The sequence below is a fragment of the Oncorhynchus keta genome, chromosome 21, assembly GCF_023373465.1.
Source record: "Oncorhynchus keta strain PuntledgeMale-10-30-2019 chromosome 21, Oket_V2, whole genome shotgun sequence".
NCBI classification, from domain to species: domain Eukaryota; kingdom Metazoa; phylum Chordata; class Actinopteri; order Salmoniformes; family Salmonidae; genus Oncorhynchus; species Oncorhynchus keta.
In genome coordinates, this window is record NC_068441.1 from 9,329,902 (window position 1) to 9,337,385 (window position 7,484).

Below are 7,484 nucleotides of genomic sequence, written 5' to 3' on the forward strand. Positions count from 1 at the left end.
TGAGTGTTTAATACTGGTGTTACAGTGGCCATGGTCCCGGTCAATTACATCATTGATTTAGTTGTCAGAGGGAGGCTGTGATGTGATTGGTGCTGACACCCAGTGGTTATTTAAGTGCCACTTGTGGTGCTCACAGCTCAATCCAGCTCATTTGGCTTCTTATCTCTCTTCACTTAATCAGATATGACAAGCTCCACGGGCACCTCTTCACAAAACAATCAAACTCCACTCCCCTGCCCATCACTATGAAGCCCATCGCCCTGTTGATCGCTGCCCATTAAGGGATGATGTGTGTTTCTTTGCTCACTTGATCACTTTACTTCAATTGTAAACTATTTATCCTCACTACAGCGCTGGAGATAGAGCAGATGTCTAATTGGTGTGTTAATTATTATTAATCATCACTTATGAGTCAGTGAGCACGCTGGAACTAAGCTGGCACTAAGCTGGCACTGCTGTCAGACGGCACTTATTTGTCCTGCTTCAGAGACTCCCCAAAATTGCCAACATATTATAAAAGATCCATGAAACATAACCAAATACGGGACATAACATAGTCGTTCAATTTTGGCAACTTAAAAAAAAAAACTTCAATTTCAGAAAAACGTAGTTTCAGCTTGTGATTTTATAAAATGTTATGTTATGTAACGTTATGTTCCTTCAGTTAATGAAACCTGGAGTGTACAATGCTTAAGGGATGTAGTTGTACCTGTGAGCGTGTACTATACATATGAATACAGGTATAAACCTTAAACCAGCAGTGCATGCCTGGAGTGTGTCTGTAGGAGGCTGGACTCCTACCATAGTGTCTTTCTACTGCTTTACCAGCAGAGGAACTAGTCCTCATTTTGCCTCCACGTTGTCATTCACTCATTCAGCTTATTTTCTAAAAGAGAATATATTATATTGCACATACAGTTGAAGTCGGAAGTTTACATACATTTAGGTTGGAGTTATTAAAACTCGTTTTTCAACCTCTCCACACATTTCTGGTTAACAAACTATATTTTTGGCAAGTCGGTTAGGACATCTACTTTGTGCATGACACAAGTAACATTTCCAACAATTGTTTACAGACAGATTATTTCACTTATAATTCACTGTATCACAATTTCAGCAGGTGAGAAGTTTACATTCATTAAGTTGACTGTGCCTTTAAACAGCTTGGAATATTCCAGAAAATTATGTAATGGCTTTAGAAGCTTCTGGTAGGCTAATTGACATAAAGTCAGTCAATTGGAGGTGTAATGTATTTCAAGGCTTACCTTCACACTCTGTGCCTCTGCTTGACATCATGGGAAAATCAAAAGAAATCAGCTCAGAAAATAATTGTGGACCCCCACACGTCTGGTTCATCCTTGGGAGCAATTTCCAAACACCTGAAGGTACCACGTTCATCTGTACAAACAATAGTACGCAAGTATAAACACCATGGGACCACACAGCCGTCATACCGCTCAGGAAGGAGATGCATTCTGTCTCATAGAAATGAACGTATTTTGGTGTGAAAAGTTCAAATCAATCCCAGAACAACAGCAAAGGACCTTATGAAGATGCTGGAGGAAACAGGTGCAAAGTATCTATATCCACAGTAAAACGTGTCCTATATCGACATAACCTAAAAGGCCGCTCAGCAAGGAAGAAGCTACTACTCCAAAACCGCCAAAAATAAGCCAGACTACGGTTTGCAACTTCACATGGGGACAAAGATCGTACTTTTTGGAAAAATGTCCTCTGGTCTGATGAAACAAAAATAGAACTGTTTTGCCATAATGACCATCATTATGTTTGGAGGAAAAAGGGGGATGCTTGCAAGCCGAAGAACACCTTCCCAACTGTGAAGCACCGGGGTGGCAGCATCATGTTGTGGGGGTGCTTTGCTGCAGGAAGGACTGGTGCACTTCAGAAAATAGATGGCATCATGAGGTAGGAAAATTATGTGGATATATTGAAGCAACATCTCAAGACATCAGCCAGGAAGTTAAAACTTGGTCGCAAATGGGTCTTCCAAATGGACAATGACCCCAAGCACACTTCCAAAGTTGTGGCAAAATGGCTTAAGGACAACAATGTCAAGGTATTGGAGTGGCCATCGCAAAGCCCTGACCTCAATCCTATAGACAATTTGTGGGCAGAACTGAAAAAGCGTGTGTGAGCAAGAAGGCCTACAAACCTGACTCAGTTACACCAGCTCTGTCAGGAGGAATGGGCCAAACTTCACCCAACTTATTGTGGGAAGCTTGTGGGAGGCTACCCGAAACGTTTGACCCACGTTAAGCAATTTAAAGGCAATTCTACCAAATACTAATTGAGTGTATGTAAACTTCTGACCCACTGGGAATGTGATGAAAGAATTAAAAGCTGAAATAAATTAAATAAATTCAAATTATTCTGACACATCACATTATTAAAATAAAGTGGTGATCCTAACTGACCTAAGACAGGGAATTTTTACTAGGATTAAATGTCATGAATTGTGAATTGTGTTGTGTTTTTGGGTGAAGCTTTCATATATTTTTTTGCTCAAATAAAAAAAATGTAAGAAAGTATACATTAAAGTGTATGTAATATAAACAAATGTGTCAAAAACAAATGTATACATTAATTCATGTATTTCTATAACTTCCAAAATATATTTTACAACATGGGGGAGTAGCAAGATGGAGGCGCGGTGGCTTCAAAACAGTGCCCCCTGTCGGCCATCTAGTGTATGTATAAATCATTAGCAGTAGCGTTGTGGGGTTTCTCCTCAGTCCTCACTCCTTTTAACAGAGTTATATTTATAGGAGATCCATCTGAATAATTTATCTGTAAGTTGAAATAGCCAGCACCTGCGTCATAAAGCCACAAAGCCTGATAACTGTGTAAATGGAGTTATTGGAGCAGAAGCTTTTGACAAAGAAGAACACAGTGCAGGGCTCTTCACTATTCACTCAGAAGTTAAGAGCTATTTGGAGCTTGTCCTTGACTTCCTTCACCCGCCATTACTCTCCCTAAATGATAAGATTTAGATCATATCTGCTGTGCTGGAGCAAATTTGCACTTAAAAACAACATTTTACAAACATTTTAACACAGCTTTTTTTGTCCAGCGTTATGTTCCCTTTTAATTTAAACAGTTGGAAAGTGGAAGTCTCAAGGAAACTAAGGGGTTTAGACTGAATTGTGGGTTAGAGTCAAACATGCAGGTTATTCAGTGCAGAAACACAAATATATTTCCCTATGATAGCAGAGGGACATTTCCTGGGCATAGGGCAATTGAGTTCACCATCTAAATCTACCTCCAAATCTCTCTCTCTCTCCCTCTCTCTCTCATACTGAAAGAAATTGAAGCAGTGAGAAATATTTATTGACAATGATGCACATAATCACGGTGATGCACGTATGTAGCCCACACATATTCATTTTGCATTGGCCCATGAATTCCAGTGGACTGTGACTTATACGTTCTTTTGAATCCAGTGTAGTTCTATGTATAATAAGCCAAAGTACAAAATCAGTCTGTTTACATTTGTCTTTTTCCTTTTTAAATAGCTTATTCACAGCTGTGCCCTTACATCTTCATCACCACCCCACCACATCATTAGAATTATGCGGATATGTTAATTGACAAGCTGTTGCCTGGAGTCAGATGTGTATGTTTACTTTTTTTGTTGACAGCTCTGTGCATGTCCCTAGTTTCTCTGTGAATGGCCTGTCTCTGGACCTGGAGGAGGGCTGTAGAGGGCTGTGTAATGCACTCTCCGAGCATACGCCACAGAAAGAGATGAAAGTGCAGCCCGATAGAAACACCTCAGATGTGATTCCTGTTGAGCCTGCTGTGCTGCTGGGGCTGCAACAGGGGACATACGGATGTGGTGTGAATCTCCATCAGCTGAAACGGCTCTTATTATCGTGTCAACATATAGAGCAGTGAGACAAACTGTGAAAATGATATACAATTAAGCAAAACGGATCTCAAGGAAATACATCTCTGGGGGGAAAAAAATGCTATTACTGTACAATTATTGTACCAAACCGTGGATCTTAAAAAAAAAACATATTTCTGCATGATGTGTATAGCCTAGATGCTTGACATCTTTGCTGAGTTCAGGAGGGTTTGTCAGGTGAGATTTCATTATGAAAGTGATGCTAGTCGAGAGCCACTTTGTAATAAATGTGCATCTTAGGCTTCCCTTTCTTCACCTCTCTGAGAATCCGCTCCATGAGTGAGAGGAGGAGAGGAGGGATAGGGGAATGGTAGGCAGGACACATCTTTTCACAGGAACCAAGGTGATTGTCAGGAATGGTTAAAAAACACGAGCTAATGGGTGCGTTCCCCTGCATATGATGTCGTTAGCTGATACGTAAAATACCAATCAAGGCATTGTAAGATCTGGCATGTGTCAGCAATGGCTGGGCACAGGACACGCCAAGTCTCTATGCCACACAGGGGGAAGAAGTGCTGATCCAAAAGATTGATAGTAAAACCCTATTTGACATAGTGAGAAAGGAAAACCTGCTGTGGATTTTAGTGAGGATTTTGGTGATTGCTGAGTGTTCAGGGCAAGAGCCACCTCAGAATCAAAGAAGATTCTTGACCTCTAACAGGTTATAAACCGTTTTTCTTCTCTTTCGTACTTCCCTTTGTATTCTTTTAGAAGAACGACACCTTGACTTCACCAGAAGCCTTCTGCTGCTAGGTGTCAATGGTAGAGCTGGGCTCATGTGGATTTGCGATGTGAAGGTCCCTCATTAGCACTCTCTGAGGAGACATCTGCTGCTCAATTACCCCTGGTGGTGCCTTGCTAACGCTTCATGGAAAAGCCAGACAGGCAGGCAGGCATCCAGGCAGATAGGTAGGCAGCATGGGAGCTGGGGGCCCTTTATGACTCATTGCTACGCCTCACTGCCCACACGGAGGTGTGAAGAATAGCAATGGGAGACCCAGGCCCACTCATAAGTATGAGAGAGTCCTTGAGAAATACTGTCGCATTCTTTCGCTCTGCACTCCTGTGATGTCAAGGATTTCATTTATGCCCCAAATGTTTTCTGAGAGGTCTATTCGTCAAGGTCGTCACCCATTTCAATTACTTTTTTGTTTAGATAGACCCAGCGAGTGCAGATATTATTCACAAACAAAAAGGTGAGGTAGTTCAAAGAATGTAGATTTCAAGTCTTAAATATTATTTGCCGTATATTGAATAAGCAATCTGAGCATAATTTAAGAATTGTATTGAAGGGGTTGACATAAATCTTTAAAATGTGTTTAGCCTAGTCTGGCCTTGCAACATCCTGAGGAACATCTCAGCTGCCTGTTGTTCTCTCTCCTGAAACAGACGTCACCATGCGACTGATATAAAGTCAAATAGATGCTGGCAAAGCTACTGAGAGACACGGAATTCTGTACATGGGAAGCTCTAATGCCCTGTAGTCAAATCCTCCAAGCATCTGCTCTGCAGCATCATCAGAGAGGATCAGGGAGATGGACTGGTCATCGGCTCCATGTTGACCCCCAAGGCATTTGCCCAGTGTGGCCAGTCCATATCTGGTGAAGGCAGCCCTCACGTTGCCTGAAATAAGCAGGCTACACAGATTGGGCCAATGTGCAGTCTATTTAATACGAATTTATTGAGTTATTTATTGATTACAATTGAATTAAATGCATGAATTGCGTAATTTAAGCATTTAAGGTATTTAGGGAACATAATACATTGTATCAGAAAGACAACCAAGTTGTTACTATCCTACATGCATTTTTAAAAGAGAAACTGTTAAGTTTCTCATATGTCACATACACTTATTTAAGCATTTAAGACTTCATCATTGGCAGTATACAAGATAAAGAGAAATTGGGCGTCACACAACAGAACACAACAGAACTGCAACAACTCAGTAATGTGCACAAAAAGAACTGCGTGTAAACCACGCCCCAAATATTCGAATGAGCAACCTTGTCTCGCTGGGCTATGTGTGGACTGTTCTTTGTTGGGCTGGTGTGGGCTTGGTGTGGGCTGGTGTGAGCTTGGTGTGGGCTGGTGTGAGCTTGGTGTGGGCTAGGTTGGGCTGGTGTAGGCTTGGCGTGGGCTAGCCTGCGTTGGGCTGGTGTGAGCCTGGTGTGGGCTACCCCGTGCCCACCTTATACCTACATGGGGTTAATAGAGTCATGCTTGCTGGGTTCCATCAACCACACATCAACTACACATGGTTTCCATGTTCTCTGACTAGAAGATATTTAATGCCCTAGACCCATTTCATGGGAACGTTGCAAAGACATTCCTGTGTATCAGTTCCTTGAATAAAACATTCTCTTCTTGAAGGATGACAATTCATTTCAGTAGACGCAGAGAAATCAGGTAATAGTATATGCATTTAGGCTAAGCAGGCCCTGAAACTAAAGAAAGCCCCATGAAGGCTAGCCCTGGGCCAAGCTGGTATGACTCCCACCAGTACTCTGCCTGATTCTTTTGAAAACACTTTCATTAATCTTTGAATTTCTAATGTGTGCTTATGTAACCGGTGTGAAATGGCTAGCTAGTTAGCGGGGTGCGCACTAATAGTGGTTCCCTTGCTCCGCAAGGGCCACGGCTTTTGTGGAGCGATGGCTAATGATGCTTTGTGGGTGTCAGTTGTTGATGTGTGCAGAGGGTCCCTGATTGGAGCCCAGGTTGGGGCGAGGAGAGGGACGGGAGCTATTACATTGATGCTGTTGACCCGGGTCACTGGTTGCTGCGGAAAAGGAGGAGATCAAAGGGGGGTGAGTGTGTTGGTCAATTTCTTCAACAAATGATCAGGTCTATATAAATTATCAAACATACATTAGTAATGGAAAGGAAACACAGGCTCTTTGTTTAAGTATTAAAATACTCCTTTTAGTAATACAATTGAAGGCAGAAGTTGATACAGAGTACAGTATAACAGTATATGATAGTTCTCCCCAAGTTCTGCAAAATGTCTAAGACATCCTGTAACTCATATAGCCTCCCCAATCCCCCTTACCTAACTTCCCCTAGCAACAATATTTTAATACATCTAACCTCCCCCTGACAGCAGGAACCATCTTATCAGCAAGTAAAAACTCAGAAGTGTGTTTGACCAAAACTTGACCTTTCATCACAATATATACAGTATAGAGTCATGACAAGGTGAACGACTGTAAGCATCTTCTGACAGGGGGCTGGTTTCCTCAGGTCTGTGGCAGCCTTGTGTTCTCAGAAAACCAGATAACCACGGTGGGATCCAGACTGGAGGAGTCTGACTGTAGAAGCCTTCTGATAGGCCAGTGATCAGGTCACAACACTCAAAACAGGTTTTAACACACACACACACACACACACACACACAAAGGTAACATAACATAATTTATTAACCCTTTAAAATGTATAAGGCCTTTGTTTAACCCCCTTTATTCCCACCTTTGAGGCCAACAGGCCTCAACAAAAGCAAAGCAATTTAAGCATAGTAATTATGTAATCCTCAAGTAATCCTCAGGAGATTGAGGATAGA